We start from the raw sequence: 19,870 nt of genomic DNA on the forward strand, positions 1-19,870 counted from the left end.
ATGTTTTTTAACATCCATGGATATGTGTCTTTCCAAAAATGAATAAGGCGTTTGGTCCCTCAAAGTGGTACCAAAATGTAAAATTTTGAGGTCTGGCTCATGGACTAATGATAGGTCAAACTGTCAAGTAATTAGCTCAAGTGTCATGTTTTCAAGCCGCTATCGATTTTTTCCGTTTTATTTACCCAAGCTAGTTTTTCAATAAAAGCTAAGATGAAGTGATACTTTTATTCAGAAAAATAGTTTTGAACAGCCTAATCCATGTACCACATTGACTTTTTGGCTCACAAAGTAGACCTAAATTTAGGCGTGATGCAACATGGCCGAAGCGTATAATTTTGAAAATTTGATAAAAATTCAGATTTAAGTTTTATTCGGATCTAAGGGCGTTAATTAACTGTTGAAAGATGATATTTTAGTACTATGTACCAGCCTTTGCTGCTACGGATCTTATTTTTTTATTCTCGCCTTCGAAAAATTTGGTATTTTAGAGCCGAGTTTGGCGCCTCGAGCAGCCAAATTCGCAAAGCCGCCTTGACGAAAAAAATAAAAATCGAAACAATCTCAAAGATAGATTTTTGAAACAAGTTAGTAGAAGCCTTTATACTGACAAAGTTTGAGACAATCGATTTTTTTTTATCTTGCATAGCTACAGGCAATCCTAAGAGCAGGACGCTCTTAAGGTGAACTTTGATTATTTGGGACATTTGCTATGTGCAAAGTATCAAGCTGGCTACTACAAGTAGCTGCAAAGGAGTTTAGAAGCAGGCGAGTGTGTTGTAGTCATTGAATACAAAATGAAACTTGAATTTGGCAAAAGGATCAGGAAGATTCAAAGAGAGTGGTACAGAAGGAGGGTCATACCCTGCATATTAAAGTAAAACGACAGCCTTTTAAAATAAAAGAGTTTATATGGGTTTTAAACAAACAACTTTTGAGCGATAAATTAAAGCGCAAATCCTAAATAAAGTTAACAAAAAAGGAAATGGTGTCGTTTGGGAAAACAAAACAATGTACCTTAAACAAAGGTACTTTGGTAAAACCCAGATTAAAAACGAGAAAAAAAGGAACTCAATGAACCTGGCTAACTACTTGAGCACTTTATACAACATATGAATCCTTCTAAAGGCAGAACAAGGGACAAACATTGCCATCAAAAATTAAAGTTCGAAGGAGTGTCAGAATGGCTTTGTGACTCGTATTTTGTTACTTTACCCTCTGTCTGCATTTTTCACCTGGTCTGCATTCTGCATTTCACCCTCAGTCTTCATTTCACCTGCGGTCTTCAGTCTGCAGTCTGCGTTTTACACTGACCAATTATTTTTACTAAATTTGCTTCGTAGAATTAATTATAACGTTTTTTTTTTGTTTCAGGCGAATACATCATGCTGTTTACTTCGTTTTTTGCTGGCTTTGTCTTAGCACTATTTATCGCTCTTCATTTCATTTTACCGCAAGTGATGCGTACTTTGGAGAGCGAACTAGATTCCTCTCAGTTGAGGGTCGAGCATCTTCAGGAGATGGTTGACCTTCAGCTGCACCCCCACCCCCATCCACAGGAGGACCTAGGGTATCATACCGGGAAGGAAATAGTGTAGGCAGCCCCGTCACAGCTCTCTGTTTTTCATATTTTTTCAATTGATGAACACAGGGAAAGAACGGCGAGAGAACTTGATACCAGTGCAAAACGCTCATGTACTCTACACTGCAAAAACTTTTCAGCTGTTCATCCAAAACTGTCACTGCTACAAGAGTGTTCCACATTTATTACCAAGCTGGGGTGGTGCTTCAAATAAATTTAGGTTTACAAGGCAATAAATTAGGACTCAAGTGCTAGAATACCTAACTGAATTTTTTCATAGAGAAGATGTATTGAGACCTCACCATCTTCATGCCGTGTTGGTACAAGGAGACGACATTGCTGTGAGGTAATGGCAGGACACAGTGAAGGGGTTTGTGAACCGGTACTTTTAGAATTTCCTTACGGGATGAAAGGGAACTTACATTCACATACATTTCAGAATGAACACTATGTTCGCAGGTTTGTGCAACTTGTGTGATGACTCCAACTTTGATGAGCTTTGTGAGCTAATCTCCTATGAGTCATCTGAGTGCCCTGACATTATGCATCAGCCCTTACTAAAGATGTCAGGAATTATCAAAGATTTCTGAAAACATATTACCAACATTTCTTAACTTTTTTAAACCAGGGCAACATTTTTATTTTTAATCATAATTCAACCACCTGGTTACAGAACAGTTTTTAAAATGTTTACCAATATTTTTACTAAATTTGCTTTGTAGAATTAATAACGAACTATTTTTTTCGTTTCAGCGGAATACATTGTACTGTTCATTTCGTTTTTGGATAGCTTTGTCTTAGCACTATCTTTCGCTCTGTCTTTCATTTTACCACAAGCGATAAATACTTTGGAGAGCAAACTAGATGGGATAAACTACGGCTCGAGTTAGGATGCCACCTGAGGATCGCTCAAAAAAACCAATGGAGTCTCTCCGCATTTAACAAGTGGAGGTTCATTGCACAACCCATCCACTACAGCTGCACAACCAATGATCAGTGGAGTCTCCCCGCATTTAACAAGTGGAGGTTCACTGCACAACCCATCCACTACAGAGAGCAAACTAGATTCCTGTCAGTTGAGGGTCGAGCATCTTCAGGAGATGGTTAACCTTAGGTTTACAAGGCAATGAGTTAGGACTCAGGTTTTAGAAAACCCTAATGAATTTTTTTATAGAGAAGATGTATTGAGACCTCACTATCTTCATGCCAGAGTGTTTTGGTAAAAGGGGATGAAATTGCTGTGAGGTAATGGCAGGACACAGTGAAGGGGTTTGTGAACCGGTACTTTTAGAATTTTCTTACGGCATGAAAGGGGACTTACATTCACATACATTTCGACTTGTGTGATGTCTCCAACTTTGATGAGCTTTGTTAGCTTATCACCTATGAGTCATCTGAGTGCCCTGACATTATGCATCAGCCCTTATTAAAGATGTCAGGAATTATCAAAGATTTCTGAAAACATTTTACGAACATTTTGTAACTTTTTTAAACCAGGGCAACGTTTTTATTTTTTCATAAATTTACCACCAGGCTCCGAAACCGGAAATTCACGTCTGGATAAATTGAACGGACTGGATTGGAAATCACAGAGGCATGGAGCATGGCCTAACTGACACAACTACCCTAAAGCAATGAACCAATTTAAACATTTTATTATCAAATAATCCAGTTGACATTTTATTAATAAAACATGAATTACTAATAAAGTAATCAAGCTGTTTTGCTATCTCATGGTTGACTGATGTCACACAACTCTCGTTTACAGGTACACCAGGACACAGCCTTTATACTCATCTGCTGTTTAAGTTGTATGATGTGAAACTTTTTTGTGTCTGTCAGACGATTTATTGTCAGGATTATCCCTTGTTTAATAGTGAAGTAAAAATTTTAACTCAATATTTATAAGTAGAACTAGAACCATTTCCCTCTCCCATATTGGCATCATTGTGGGTTTGGAATTGCAAATCTGGTGACCTTACTTACAATGGTACTCATTTAAACAAGTTAGGGCAGTGCAAATATTTCGACAGTCTAAAGGGGACAGTACTGAGATGTTTAAAGGTCATTGTGCCTGCTTGAGGTTTTAGCAGCTGTTTCAGGAGAGGCTGTCTTCTTTGATTATTATTATTGTTGTAATAATTATAATAATTATTGTTGTTGTTATTATTATTTTTATTATTATCATTGTTGTTGTTATTATTATTATTATTTAAAAAATTTGGTTGCCGGATTTATTGACATGATTTCCGCCACCCCATAACCTGGGTGCAGAGGGTGTTTTTTGGCAGGAGAGACAATGTATGTGAGCGGCAAAGCGTAATCATGGCGCGGGAAAAAACACAGTGTATTTAAAAGTTTTTTTTTTTTTGCTCAGTCATAAGGACATTGTTCAGTTGGTACTGATCACGGTTAGAAAAGGGCGGAGATATGGCTGCGACAAGAAATCGTAATCTTACGAGAAAGTTTATCCTCATTCGTTGGGTGGATCCATTAAGGGTTCCCTCAACCAGGTTATACGAGACCTTAAATAGATCAGGCAGGGTCCAAGACGTATTTTCAAACAATGCAACGAATGAACAAACAAGAGAAGTGATTCTCCATGCTTTTCGGCAGCACCTAGATACAGGCGATATCAACAGGTAAGTGTACATACAAACACAGAAATGTGTGCATTCCAGTTTTACCTATTCGTCTGACTCAAAGCAATATAATATATTTTGTTTTCAGTTTGTATTTCTACAAGCCTATGGGCAGCACCAGCCTTTTGACTGAGGTCTGCTCAGGAAACATGGTCTGTGGACCAACATTGAAGCAGCATTTTAAAAATGCAAAAAAAGTTTATCTTAGGAGAAAGATAGGGAAAAAGCTATGAGTTGTTTATCAATGTTAAAAGGTGATGTTCGAACATGAAATATTCATCTCAGATCTTCGGTGTTAGCTACCCGTCACTCGCTGCTACACATGGAGCTTGATCGGACACCACCATTTTTTCCAATTACATGTAGCTTATTTTCGTAACCAGCTTCATGATTTTAATAAACACACACTACTCCTTCTACGTGAGAACCATGTACCACGTTGCATCCTTAATTGTTTCAGTGTTGCAGTCATGTTACAGGGAAGTTGTATACTCTAACCAAAAAAGTGCAGAATTCCTTCAATTCGTGAGAATTTTTGACATACATTAAAACCAGCCATGCACGTAGAATGATGGGAAAAGATGAGACGAATGATTTGCTATAAACGAAATACTTCATCATGTTTTTATTTATCACTGCAGTTATTATCTGCTTTCAAATTAAGCCGTATTTTAATTTCAGGGGGCACATCTCTCAAAGAGAGTCAAGATGAAAGCAGATCACTTTCGCATAAGCGGTTATTGCTATTAAGCTTATATTGGCTTTATGTTTTGGAGGTCTTGGAAAGTGCAGCAGAGAAGGAAGCAGCGACAGGACTTACCAACGAGGGTGAGTAATAAATTATTACTGTTAAGACCTGTTAATCTTTTGAATGATGAATGACAATCCTGGAAGCTAACTAACACCTTAAGTTTCAAAAAATAAAACGTTTTAAGACACCCTTCGTCACCCTGCAAATCTCTCAATTAGGTAATAAAATCCTAAACGTAAACTTATAACCTTTGAACATGTGGCGTTAAAACTTGTAGCATCTACGGTTGCACCGACATTGTTTGAATTTAATTCAAACAATGCCAATGTCTAATTCTGCCCTGCTCAGGCAGTTCTTTTTTAAACCGATAGGTAGCTAGGAATTTTATCTTAAAATTGATGTTTATCAGACAATGAATCAGCTACAGCAACTCAACCAAAACCGCCTAAACAGCCGCAATAACCAGAACCGCCACCAGATGAAGCAAATCCACCAGTGGATCATCAACCACAACAATCAAGCAACTATCAGGGAATGGTGTACATTGACATCAATAGCCTTTTCTCCACAATATCTGTCATGGTCATGCAAGCAAAAGAGCCTCATCTTCAGGTACAGGGAGCATTCCTTCTAGAGCAGGGTCTTCAAACCCTCGGCTTCGACAGGTTTTTACATCATAGGTGTAAAAAGGTCAAATAGAGGTCCTTCTCAGTAAAATGGCAATCAACACATTTAGTATTATCATCTGTATAATTATTGCTAAAATACTTAAAGATTGTACTAAATGAATCTATTAAAGCTTAATGTCTGCTAAAAATAAAGTAAGAACAAACAGGTTCAAAGAATAAAACACATATTTATTTCTATTTGGCTCGGTGGCCAATTGAGTTTAAGGTTCATAAAATATTATTTAAATAAGATTTGATTTTATTTTGATTTTCCTAATTACGTTTCCTCTCGGCCAAATTTTCTAATAGCTGTCATGAAACTTTAAACAATGAAGTTTGTTTGCATGTTGATTAAACACTTTTATGATCTCTAAGCCATGTGAAATGTTGGTAGTCTCTTTTAATTAATAAAGTTTAAATCGACATGTTATTGTTATTGACAAATCCCAAATTGAAGGATGACATAAAAAAAGCTTTGATATATGGTTGAAAACCAAAGAAAGACAATATTTGTGATGATTTATCATGCAGGTGATCATTTAAATTAAAATTAAAATTATCTTATAATAATATACCGGTATATAATGGAATATTTCGATTGTTAATGTTTTTTTTAAATGGTTCACCAATCACTTTGTATAAAAAGATTATGGAAATTTAAGGAAATCTCGGTTTGCCAACAGTTCACATGTTTCACAACGGTTCACAAACAAACAGAATTAATCTGTTTAGTATTTCCTTAATGGGATGCATGAACCATTGTGCACCATTGAAAATGCAAGCAAACTAATTGTGAACCGTTGAAGAACAGAGCTTACAGAGCTTACAATGTTGTAAACCGTTTAAGTGTTACGAAAATCTCAAATTTAGATATTTGGGTCTCGCCAAGGCTGTCCAACATTTGCAATGTTTTAATTATACATTCTGTATATTTATATATGATAAGAAACTTTTTTATCCAGAGATCATTTACTACTTAGACCATAAAAATGGTAGTTTTCCAGTAAAGAGTTTTTGAGCTTAGTAAAATACTGCTAATACTTAGTTCATTTACCATGTCCCTTTACTATATCCATTAAAATTGAAATTTTCTGGGGGTTTTTTACCATCAGGATAGTGTTTGGCATTTGCACAGTTCAACACGGCATATTGTTTGATGCAAAGCACATATGTAATTTCAAGTATACAAGTGATAACTGTAATAGATGAAAACGGTAAAGGCAATGACTAACTTCCTCCAAATAAAGGCCAAATCAAATGATGTGCAGGTTAAAAGGGGAAAATATGTAATCTTTAGTTGGTAGCACATGGTCATGTTCGTCATAAGTTCTGCCATTAGCTTCACCCTAAAAGCTTCCAACCCCATCCATCTTGGGGAGACCTTTTTTTAACCCCACCTACCCCCTTATTGTAACTAACCTCACAAAAATTAATACACAGTACACACTATTCCTTGGGTGTAGTTTGTTCGAAGTAGTGCCATCATTAAATTAATTTTGTTGTTGTTTTGACTTATTGCTCTGAAGGTGGTCAGCATGTAGTGAAGATTGTCTGTTGCACTTGTTATAGTTTTCCAGAGATTTTTCTTTGGCAAGGTCTGTGGCCCGCTTCTCCAGTGAAACCAACCTTAGCATTCACCACAAAACTCATGGAGTTTGCTTTGGCCCTTGTGATGAAATGCCAAGTTTCCATTTTTGATTTAGTTAAGGCTTTGGAATTCACAGCCAACCCTTTTATAAAGGTTTGCTCATGTTTTTGCTTATGGTAAAGTCTGCAGAGTAACTAAGAGTGGAAACAAGATTTTTTGATATATCTTCAGTATAAAGTCTTTTTCCCAGTTATACCTCTAAAAGAGTTTTCTGTATTTGTTAAGAGTATGGCCAGCTGGCCAGGATGGCCTAACTGGCACAACTAGCCCAAAGCAATGAACCAATTTAAACATTTTATTATCAAGTAATCTAGTCGTCATTTTATTAATAAAAAATGTATTACTAATAAAGTAATCAACCTGTCTTGCTATCTCACAGTTGACTAATGTCACACAACTCTCGTTTACTGGTACACCAGTACACAGCCTTCCTGTCCGCTGTTAATACTGGTTTATCGACAAAGGACCTTTATACTCATCTGCTGTTTCAGTTGTATAATGTGAAACTTTTTTGTGTCTGTCAGACGATTTATCGTCAGGATTATCCCTCGTTTGATAGTGAAGTGAAAATTATAACTCAATATTTACAAGAAGAGCTAGAGCCAATTTCCTGTCCCATATTGGCATCATAGTGGGTTTTGGAATTGCAAATCTGGTGACTTTGCTCATGAAGGTACTCATTTAAACAAGTTAGGGCAGTACAAATATTTCGGCAGTCTAAGGGGGACAGTGTTGAGATGTTTAAAGGTCATTGTGCCTGCTTGAAGTGTTTGTAGCTGTTTCAGGAGAGGCTGTCTTCTTTGATTATTATTATTATTGTTGTGATAATTATAATAAATTATTATTTTTGTTGTTGTTGTTTTTATTATTTAACAAAATTCGGTTGCCGGATTTATTGACGTGATTTCCGCCGCTTCATACCCTGCGTGCAGAGGGTGTTTTGTTTTTTTGCAGGAGATGTCCTCCAAGAAAATTCCAACAGACAAGTTCTGGTAGACAGGTTTAACAGAGAAATCAATGTCTCGCATCCCATCTGCTATGACACGTATGACCTCTGTGAGCAAAACCACAGCAATATGCTTCAAAAATTCAATGTGGTCATGCTGAGCCACTTTGAGATCCCTGGAAAATCAAGAAACAAAAAGCAAATTCTCATGGACAAACTGATGGACATGATCAGTGAATGCGAATGCGTTTCTCACTAAAACCATGAAAACCAATTCTGCGAAACAGTCGCTGTGTAGGTTGCAACAATATACCAAAAGTGAAACACCACTTTGTTGGTACAACACTTGCTGTCTGTATCACATGCAATGCTGGACACCAGTACTATTTTGCCTTTCCCAATTAAATGAATGGCATGTATGTGAACAATCTGCAATCTGCAGCTTCACTTCTCTTGTCGAGAAACAATTTTAGTAAAATCAGCAGAATGGCAGATTTCCTCAATCTAAGCTTCCTATCCGAAACAACATATTATCGAGTGCAGCGACTTTATTTGGTTCCAGCTGTGGAAGAGTGGTGGTGTCGGATGAGATCATTTTCCTGACCTTTTCAGCAACAACAAAATTGTCGCAAATGTCAGTTTCCCTTTACATTTAATATGGTATGAGAACATTAAGTAAAAGTGGTATTTATCATCTTTGCTTTGCGAGCAAACACAATGCTATAATAAAGTTTGTATCTGAGCAAATGTGAATAAGGCTGATCAAATGTGGCATTACCTTTATATTTGCTACAATTTCTCTGTGATTACAAATCCGTTTTTTAGTGTAGTGATGGAAAAATGGTCACTCAATGGTCATTCATTATAAACGTTCCTTATATTGTAATATTTTCTAAGTCCTAGTCATTATATTAAGTGTATAATTTTTCCTGTTTTTTTTTTCAATTTTTAAGATGGAAAATGGTGCTGTCTGCAAATTTGTAATTCTCTTACATTTAAAAATTTTGTCAACTGGTTGCCTGGCTATGCAACCTTTAGTGATTATTCCATGAAACCAGTACAGTTGTTATGTAACTGATTTTTGTAAAAAGGCAAAAGGACACAAATCAAGATTGTCGTTTTTGAATTAGTTCTTATTTAATCCAACATGACAATGCACTTAATTTCTGGTTTATGATTCATAATAAATCAATTAGACATTGTTCAAGAAAACAGTGTTAGAATTAATAATAGGTAAAACACAAAAGTGATGGCACTGATTGAAAAGGAACTTTAGAACTGTCCTGCTTACTTTTGTACTTTAAATGAGTGTCATAAAGCATGGCGATTTCACACCACTCAGTAATGTCAAGAGATAAAAAGTTGATGCAAGCCAGGAGGTAAATTATTATTCTCCCATCTTTACTTGTGGCAATGAATAATAAAAATTACTAGGGCAATACTAAACTGGAAAATGTATTAGCCTGGACGGCGTATTTGAAACATTGTTATGAACAACTTTCTATATATTAAAAAAAATTATTAATGTTTTAAACAATATTACAAAAACAGTTTTCTTTTGTACCGGGTCAAGGCAGTGAACCTGAGCTGGCAACTCATGTATTGCAATTTGCATTTATAAGTGATGGAGATGTCAGGTTTCCAGTTGCACAGTGGCCATCCAGGAATTGCACCCCAAGTGATCTATACAATCTGTTCTGGAAAGGGGTCCTACGAATTTTAGAATTTGGATTCACGTAAGTGTTGTAATGGTATAATGCAATAAAAGCTGTTATTAAAAAAAGTAAAACTTTAAGCATGTATAGCAACAGCAAAAGTTTAGGCAGAGCACTAATCAATTCACTTTTAATTCACCAGAATACACTGTTGTTCTTGCATAGGTTTACCTTGAGTCTGAAACATGTATAGGTTATATGGGGTAAGGAAATAAACAACCCAGACATTGTATGTATAAACTGCAGACATTGAAATGCACTTTTTCTTATTTTGAACTGTTCATAGAATTTACTGGTGTGTATTGGACGGTGCAGATTGCAACAGGCAATTCATTCAAATCCATTTCAAGGACAAGGATCCTGTTGAAAGCAGATTCATGACAACAAATATTTCTACTGGGGAACCTATGATATTCATCATGGACCCAAAGGTAATTTCTTGTTTCACTTTTTTCATTTTGTTACGTTGAAATGAATTCATAAACTGGCTCAGTTTGTACTTTATGAGCTAAAACAATGCGTCATATTATTATTTTGGAGAAATATAAAAGACATCTCCTCCAGTCAACCTGTTGAAATTATATTTTATACATTGCTTACTTAGAATGTTTTTAAAGTGCTGCCACTTATGTCCTTTTATTTCCCTTTTTCATGCAAGTCCTTATTACTATATTGTATTGTCCATTGTTTTAATCTCGTTTTGTACTTTACCCATGCTCATATAGGTAATATTTATTTTTAAAACAGGTTTGAAGGCCAATTGGAAACACAAATATGTGAGCTATGTTTGGCTTTTCCTTTCTCATATTTTTCACCTTTTATGCTTTGTTCAACTGCACAATTTAAAGAAAATAAGGAACAATATCCGGAAGAGCAACAAAAGTGGGAAGCCAAGATGTCTAACCATCAATGGGAAGACAGTCACCTGGCAGCAATTCAAAGATACCTATGAATAGGGTCAGCAAAGCTTCTCCCTGCCACTACATGGGAAGCTCGCACCACAGCATCTGGATCTCGATTCAGCATCGCTGATGAGGAACAAACTTGCTGAAGATGTTTTGGATAGCAAGATGCTTTTTTGATGCAGGTGAACACTTAAACTTATATTTTATGTGGGCCAATTACACTGTATTTAAAACCTGTGGCTCTTGTAAAAAACCATATCTTCCACATGGCATATTTGTTCTGAATGTTAAATTGTAACAACTGCTCTAAAAACCTGTTTATTGCAGAAATACCAAGATCACATGCATGATGATTCACTGGATGTAGTGATTGAGCTGCTTCAGCACCCCTGTGAGCTTGTAAGCTTGTTCAATGACAAGCTTTACATAAGCTCCACTGATGACTGCAAGTTACATAAGATCAACCAATTCTACAACTGCATCACCTGCTGGGGTACGAAAACTGAACAGAAAAGAAATTTGTTCCTATCAATCAAACTCCACTTTGATTTACAATCCATGTTCCTAGGATTTCAGTAAATGAAAACTGTGTTTAAAATCATTTTTGTCAAGTGCGTTCATGCAATGGCCAAAATGACAACCCAACATTTTTACAACAGCAGTCCACACAGAATTCTATTTGGCTTGAACAAACTACCATCAGTCCAAAGAGCAATGCATCATGCAACATCAGCACCACTGACACAAGGCTGTCAATTCACAGGTCTTAGTGCGACGATACAGTCTTTTCTTGCTTTTGTTGTTGAGCTCAGTATTTTCAGAAAAAAACTTCTCTTAAAATTGTGCCCATTTGTACACTGGTGTACATGCAAAAGCTCATTTTTAGTGGGCCATAAGTAGAGCTGTCTACTTACAAGAATGTCCATTAAGAGAGCTTTGACTATTATCATTCTTCCTTGTCCATTATATTTTGTTATTTAGACAATATTTCACTAAGCATCAACTAGTCTCATATGCAGAGCAGAATTTTCGTTTTTGGAAATATACTAAGTTCTATTATAATATTTTGCACGTTTTTTCCTAAGATTGGTGACACACTCAAGGTGCATAAAGAAAAGTCAGCATTGGTCAATCAACAGTGTGTTGTCTATCAATGTCATCTGTATGATACAGAGTACATCAGCTATATGACCTGTCACCTTCAGCAACGCATCGCCAAACATAAAAATTCCGCTGTTGGCAAACACCTGAAAGATAACACCAAGTCAAGATCATCGACCTTGATAAGCACTTCTCAATTCTGAGAAAGTGTCAGGGAAAGTTGGACTGCCTCATCTATGAAATGTTATTCATCCACACGTGAAAACTGAAACTTAATACATAATCAGACTATCTGTGCAAAAGTATTTGTTTGATCCATCACCTTTGTCACTCAGCTATTAATTCTGAACACTGCGTCGTTACTCGTTTTATTTTACATGAAACTATTTGACCTCAACCAGAATACATGAACTTTCTACTTTTTATTACAATGGCAGCCAAAATTTCATCAGAAGATGAGAAAAACCAAAAGAGAAACAAGAAAAGAAAGAAAGAAGGTAATATTAAGGGAAGTTAGTCTCAAGACCAATTAACAAGAGGAGACCTCCAGCAAGCCCTAAATTTAAAGTTAAATCAAGTGATATTTGACAACAAAAACCCAAACTATCAAAAGGGTAATGTTATAATTCATGCTCAAATTAATTATACGTGTTTTCAACAGCTAATGAAAACTTAAACTTTTTCAACCCATCTTGCATATTTTTTACCAGTCCCTTTTATAATTTGCAAGTGGGTTGCTTATGTGCAGTTATATTAGCGGCATTTTAATATAATTTAACAGTTTTTAAACAGTTAATGAACAATCGTCACCAATCCATAAGAAAAGAACACCTGGATGTCCATTTTTTCAATCTATTTTTCTATTTATTTTCCTTTTTGCCCCATCCAACACAACCTTGTTCCAAGGGTCTCTCCCTCACCACTCCCAAGAGTGAGAGGAGAGAGACCCTGGTTTAGCCTGGTCACGTGTCTGCTAGATTCTAGCAGATTACAAATAAACAACATGGGGGCAGGGCAGATAAGTGTCAAGTTGGTCACTACTTAGTATAGGGGAGAGCAAAGAGTGTTGTAAATCAAAACAACCGCACATGCACGTGTTTTCGCGGTGAGCCCAGTCGTTGTTCAGGAACAAATGTCAAATGGGAATCTTTTGCGAATGCCCAAAAAAATATGTAGACCATCTGCTAACATAAATTCAAGTTGCTGCAGGTTGTGCAAATCATTTAGAGACGTATCCTTCTCAAATAAGATCTTCGCGAAAGGAAATGGAGCATTGCTCATCGCTGCAGAAGATATTTACAGTGGACGGTTGACTCAGGACAAATTATAGCCGATTTTTTATAGATGAGCTGAAACGAAAGGAAGAGGCAAAACTTCCAACATAAGCCTACAGAAACAAGATATGGGGAAGGAGTTGAACACAAAATGAATATGTACTCAAGGATCGAGCCAGCCAAAAATGTGCATTCCAATGGAGAGCAACACAAACCTCTTAAAGCAAACTTACTGTAACACAAATCCTCGAAAGTGCACAAAGTGAACAATCTGTCTAGCTGAAAGCTTAAGTCTTGTCCAATGGAGATAAAGAAACTGTACTCAAATAACATGCAAAAGAGCCTCACCACATGTGACCTCCTTGTAGCTGACACTGCCAAAGCCATCACTATAGTTTTGTGGGAGGATCAAATAGAACAAGTTGAAAAGGATGGATGCTACTTCTTCAAACAAGTAAAGCTCAACTGCTACAACAACAAATATCTTAGTTCTTCAACAACTTTTATCTTTAATTTACAGCTCAGACACTTTACAGCAGGTGTCTCGGGGTAACAGGTATTTCTTAATTGCAGCTCAGGCAAACAGAGCCTGTAGTTTTCTTCCTTTCTTTTTCATTGTGTTTACCTTATCAATCTTTTGTCAAACTCTTTAAATTAAAATACGATAATTTACATATAATAGCCTTGAAAGAATCAATGAGGACTAAAAGTACCAGTACTTGGCCAAAAAAATGAATGGTTCCCTGAACACCATGATCGGAGTTCTGGTAGAGGATTTCTCTCCATGCAATTTCGAAGGGTGAGTGTCTTAAATTTACTTATGTATACCACTCCTGTGTCAAACCGTAAAACCTTCAACCATCATTTATTGTAAACTTCATGTGAATTGCGATGGGGCAAACGAAATATGTCTGTAAAAGGAGTTTTGTTACATAAATGTGGAGATAAGATACATCAACGATTGTGTCGATGAGTATACTCTATTATGGCCTGAGTTGACAGCGTCAGACACGCACGGGCGGGACGAGACACTGGGCGACGTGCCCGGGCGCGTGACGTACTGCGTGCGCGAAGGTGTGTGCTGGGGCACTGACGGGGGGCGGGAGCCATTCTTCCTCGGTGTCTGTCTCCCCTGTCCTGTATGTAGTTGGCTTATTCAAACTCAACGTCAACTGCCTCAAGAACAGAGGTTCCCTTAAGGTCGTCAGAGGCTGATAAGTAATTATTTTAATTTTTCTGTTCGGACATTGTTTTCCAGGTATGTTTACTCAATCACCCGTCTTTTTTTTCTGGATGCTGTCTGTATAGCTCAGATATTCCTCGGTATCTGCATGACCGTCCTTATCCTTTCATCGACCATTGCATGGACATGAGGGACGCCGCTAACAATTCCTTGCTGCGGCCAATGCCATCATCGACTGTGGTTGGGGCATTCACTGTTAGTAAGAGAAATGGCAAGTGTACTAATGAAGTGTTCATGGAGGATGACACAAGCCTACCTCGTTGTATGTGCAAGGAATTCAAGAGAATGAAGTGGCTATGTAAACACACTTTTGCTAATAGCTACCGACCCATCACCACACATGAGCGTGACATCATTATCCACGCTAAAAGGTCACTGCTGTTCAGTGACAACATCCCATGGGAGAAGAAAGCTTCAAATGACCAATTCGATGTAATCATGGGGTCATTCGATGGCGCTGAAACATACGAGCTGGTTGGCTGCTACATCTTATCCTGCCTCACCCAAAAGTAGAGAAGCAACATTGGCATTAAATGCTGTGACGGGCTGTCAGCATTCAATGAAATGCCCCAAGAGATCAAAAGAATTTCATCGATCAACACTCTCCATGCTAAGTGACCTGTTCCAAAATGGGCGATATGAATGCCAAAGTGAGAAACAACAACACAAACAGGGAGGAGATTATGAGGAAGTTTGGTATTTGTCATCACTGGAACAATGTTCCCACACAAAGAGATCCATAAGTTGACCTGGAGGTCACCAGATGGGAGAACGGTAAACCAGATGGACCATGTGTTAGTGAATGGACGCATGAGAACATCAATCCTTGACACTAGAGTTATAAGGGGGCAGACGTGTACAGTGACCACTACACCTTGTGAAAACAAGAATAAGATTGAAGTTGGCAAGGACTGAGAGGAAAAAGATAGCAAGAGAAAGGTTTGACGTATGCAAGCTGCAAAGTGAAGAGATCAGGAGGAGATATAACATCGGGATGGACACCAAAAGGTTGAAGAGCGAGAGGGAGGGCAAAGACTACTTGGAGAAGGACGATGGAGAAAGATAGAAAAAAGGCGAGGTGGACGAGCTGGGAAGTAACCAAAGTGGTAGTACAAAACAGGGAGTTTCTAATCGAAGTGCTATATCAAAGTTTTCTTAGCTACGAGATTATTACCTGTTCAATGTATATGAGGCAGAAAAGGAAGACCTCAAGAAGCTTGTAAAGGATTAAAATGTGGCGTTGATTGTGAATGAGCTAAGTGACAATAAAGGCAGATGCGTTTTAGATGTCATGGCCGTTATCCTCGACTTCAGCGATCTTTTTACGCAAGGCAGTTGCGTTACCTAGCTTCTTCTTCTTATGCGTTTTCTTACCGAGACCAACAACAACACCATGTCTCAGGCAATTGTTTGCACCATCAACAAGTACGACATAGACTTTTACAATGTACGAGTCTTTTATTCTGATAATGTTGGGGACATGAAAAAGGCATTCAGTGAAACCCTGTCATGCTTATTCCCCATATCCGTTCACATTACCTGCAATAGTCACATTGTCAATCCTGTGGCCTTAGATTTTCAGAAGTACTTCAGTGCTTTAGGGAACTTCTTTTCATACCAACTGGTAGAAAGAGCAGGTTTCTTAATTTCTTGCAAAAGCAGATAGGCGAAATGCAAAAATGCCCCCAACCCAAGTACAAAAAGTTGGAGTGCCTGTTTTGACTCGGCCATTTATCACGCAGAGCATTTTTTTTTTATTTTGGAAAGCTTTTAAGCGCGGAACTATGTCGAGGAAGAAACGCCGCCAGCAACTCTCTCCTCCGGCTAGGAGAAAGGTATGAAGACTCTATATTCATGTAGAAGCTACATGCACAGCTTAACTTGATAAAGGACTCACCCTCTTGAAGTACCGGAATTACTTTCAGGGGAAAGTGCCTCATGTCACCTAGGTACACGAAAAACTGGGATGTCTGTTGCATTTTCTGAGTGTGAATGCAGTAGGAACCACAGAAGATTTTTCGTTTTGCTTTGAATGTAATCACAAGTTCTCAAGTAAGGAGAAAGCAGAACATGTCAAAATTGCCACATCAGCTTTCCAGGCCACCCATTTCAAATTTTTCAAGTAGGTGGTAGATGGCGCCCAACCAGCATCCAAATTTCTTCAGCAGGTACGAGTTCTGGATCCAATCAATCTTGTGGACTGCGAGAGGAGTCTTGGCTAAATTGACAGCATCCCCTGCATAGAATCTGTTTCCAATGAGAGGAATCTTTAGCTACTAGAATTAAAGCATACTTGTTGGAGTGATGCAAGGAGGAGATCAAGCTAGCATATGATTGTAATTTTAGCTTTGGATACATCAGAGAGGGAAATAATAAGTATTCAATTACTTCAGAGGTTTCGACAGAGGAAAAGCAAATGAACACACGTGTGGTTGGGCATTATGCCAAGTGAACTGTGCTACCACTGACTGAAACGGCATGCTGAAACCTAGAAATCCAAGATGTCCCTTTACCATGGGACCTTTAGTATATCCATTAAAATTAAAATTTACTGTTTTTTTACCATCAGGATAGTGTTTGGCATTTGCACAGTTCCTGACAGGATATTGTTTGATACAAAGCACGTGTAATTTTTAGTATACAAGAGAAAACTGTAATAGACGAAAAAGGTAAAGGCAGTGACTAACTTCCTCCAAGTAAAGGGCAAAACAAATGATGTGCAGGTTAAGAGGGAAAATTAATTGGTGGTACATGATCATTTTCGTCATTAGTTCTGCCATTAGCTTCACCCTAAAAGCTTCCAGCCCCATCCATCTTGGGGAGACCTTTTTTTTTTACCCCACCTACCCCCTTATTGTAACTAACCTCACAAAAATTAATACACAGTACACATGTGTTTAAAGTAGTGCCATCATTAAATTAATTTTGTTGTTGTTTTGACTTATTGCTCTGAAGGTGGTCAGCATGTAGTGAAGATTGTCTGTTGCACTTGTTACAGTGTTCAGAGATTTTTCTTTGGCAAGGTCTGTGGCACGCTTCTCCTGTAGAACCAACCTTAGCATTCACCACAAAACTCATGGAGTTTGCTTTGGCCCTTGTGATGGAATGCCAAGTTTCATTAGTGAAGTTTAGTTAAGGCTTTGGAATTCACAACCAACCCTTTTGTAAAGGTCTGCTCGCGTTTTTGCTTGTGGTAAAGTCTGCAGAGTAACTGAGAGTGGAAAGAAGATTTTTTGATATATCTTCACTATAAAGTTTCAATTTTCTATAACTGTACAGTCATTTACCCAATTATACCTCTAAAAGAGTTTTTCTGTATTTGTTTTATTAATAAAAAATGTATTACTAATAAAGTAATCAACCCGTCTTGCTATCTCACAGTTGACTGATGTTACACAACTCTTGTTACTGGTACACCAGGACACAGCCTTCCTGTCCGCTGGTAATACTGGTTTATCAACAAAAGACCTTTATACTCATCTGCTATTTCAGTTGTATAATGTGAAACTTTTTTGTGTCTGTCAGACAATTTATCGTTAGGATTATCCCTGGTTTGATAGTGAAGTGAAAATTATAACTCAATATTTAAAAGTAGAGCTAGAGCCAATTCCCTGTCCCATATTGGCATCATTGTGGGTTTTGCAATTGCAAATCTGGTGACTTTGCCCATGAAGGTACTCATTTAAACAAGTTAGGGCAGTACAAATATTTCGGCAGTCTAAGGGGGGCAGTATTGAGATGTTTAAAGGTCATTGTGCCTGCTTGAAGTGTTTGTACCTGTTTCAGGAGAGGCTGTCTTCTTTGATTATTATTATTGTTGTGATAATTATAATAAATTATTATTATTTTTGTTGTTGTTTTTGTTGTTATTATTATTATTAATATTACTACAATTATTATTATTTGTGTTGTTGTTGTTATTACTATTTAAAAAATTCAGTAGCCGGATTTATTGACATGATTTCCGCCGCTCATACCCTGGGTGTATGTAAAATGTAAAATGCCTCTTTTCTGCGTTTATTTATTTTAAATTAATAAATGGTGGTCACCCAACTAGTTTAGCTTTTAGTTATTTTGGGTACCACAATTTATTAATTATTTATTTATTTCTTAACAGTTCAAAAAATTATGTTTTTTGTGTGAGGGGGAGGAAAGAGAAGTGAGCGGGAAGGGGCGGGGGAAAAAACGCTGTGTATCTAGAAGTATTTTTGCTCAGTCACATTGTTCAGTTGGTACTATCACGATGATCACAGTTAGAAAAGAGCAGAGATATGCTGCGACAAGAAACTCTTAGAGAAAGTTTATCCTCCTTCATTGGGTGGATCCATTGTGGTTCCCTCGACCAGGTTATACAAGATCTTTGACGGGGCTAGACGTCGTGTTTTCAAAAAGCAACGAACGAAAAAAAGAAGTGATCTCGCGGCAGCACCTGGATGCAGGCGATATCAACAGGTAAGCCTACATACAAACACAGAAATGCATGCATTTCAGTTTTACATTCCTTCGTCAAATGAATATCAAAATTCACACGACAACATCTGACTCAATGCAATATAATATATTTGACTTATGGGAAGGAACCTCAAAGTCAGCAGAGGGGCATTAAGCCTACAAGCTGTTTCCCAAGCTAAGAAGGAAGGAATGGTATGTGAAATTAATTGGCAAGACCAGGACTCATCATCTGGTAGTTCATTTTGAAGTGTTTTCCCAGATGGGAATCTAAGCAGGGTAATGTTGTGTGGTGGCCATGTTGGCTCATCACATGGGAGCAATTTGAAAGAATACAAAGGAAAGAAGGTCCTTGACCAAGGATTCAAAAGCCTCCATGCAAAGAGTTTTCCAGAAATCAAATCCGTTAAGTGCTGTTGCAAGGGACACTCCAATTCTAAGAAGTGCGGCTGCTTCTCGGAGAACTCTTGGCTGTGCAAACAGAAATCACTTCTCTGCCTTGAAACAGAGTGGGACAGTGCAGACAAGTATGCAGGACTATGAAGATTCTTGAAAATACCACGCCTGCAACACCACCAGTGGATAATGAAGATGGGAGGAGGAGGAGGCAGTTTCATCCTCTGTTTTTGCTCAGTTAATTTGGAGAAATTGAAGAAGAGCACAGGAAGGTAGAGAGGAAAGTGATGTGAGATAGTGATGGTGGAGTGAAAGGATGTGACAGAGGAAAGAAGGTGACGACAGGATGCAGCAGTAGGACAGTCATGAAGAAGTAGAGGGAGTGAGGAGCCAATCACAAAAAAAACATCTTTTCTGTCCACTTTATATGAAATAGAGGTAACCGTTGGCAGCAAAGGAAAGGAAGTGGTTGATAGTGAGATGGGACGTGGTCACACCAACCTACCAGAAAGCAAATATGCTGACAAGGTTCTGTCAAAAAGTGTAAACC

The sequence above is a fragment of the Oculina patagonica genome, chromosome 4 (genome assembly GCF_052425735.1).
Source record: "Oculina patagonica isolate OP01 chromosome 4, crgOcupat, whole genome shotgun sequence".
In the NCBI taxonomy this organism is placed as follows: domain Eukaryota; kingdom Metazoa; phylum Cnidaria; class Anthozoa; order Scleractinia; family Oculinidae; genus Oculina; species Oculina patagonica.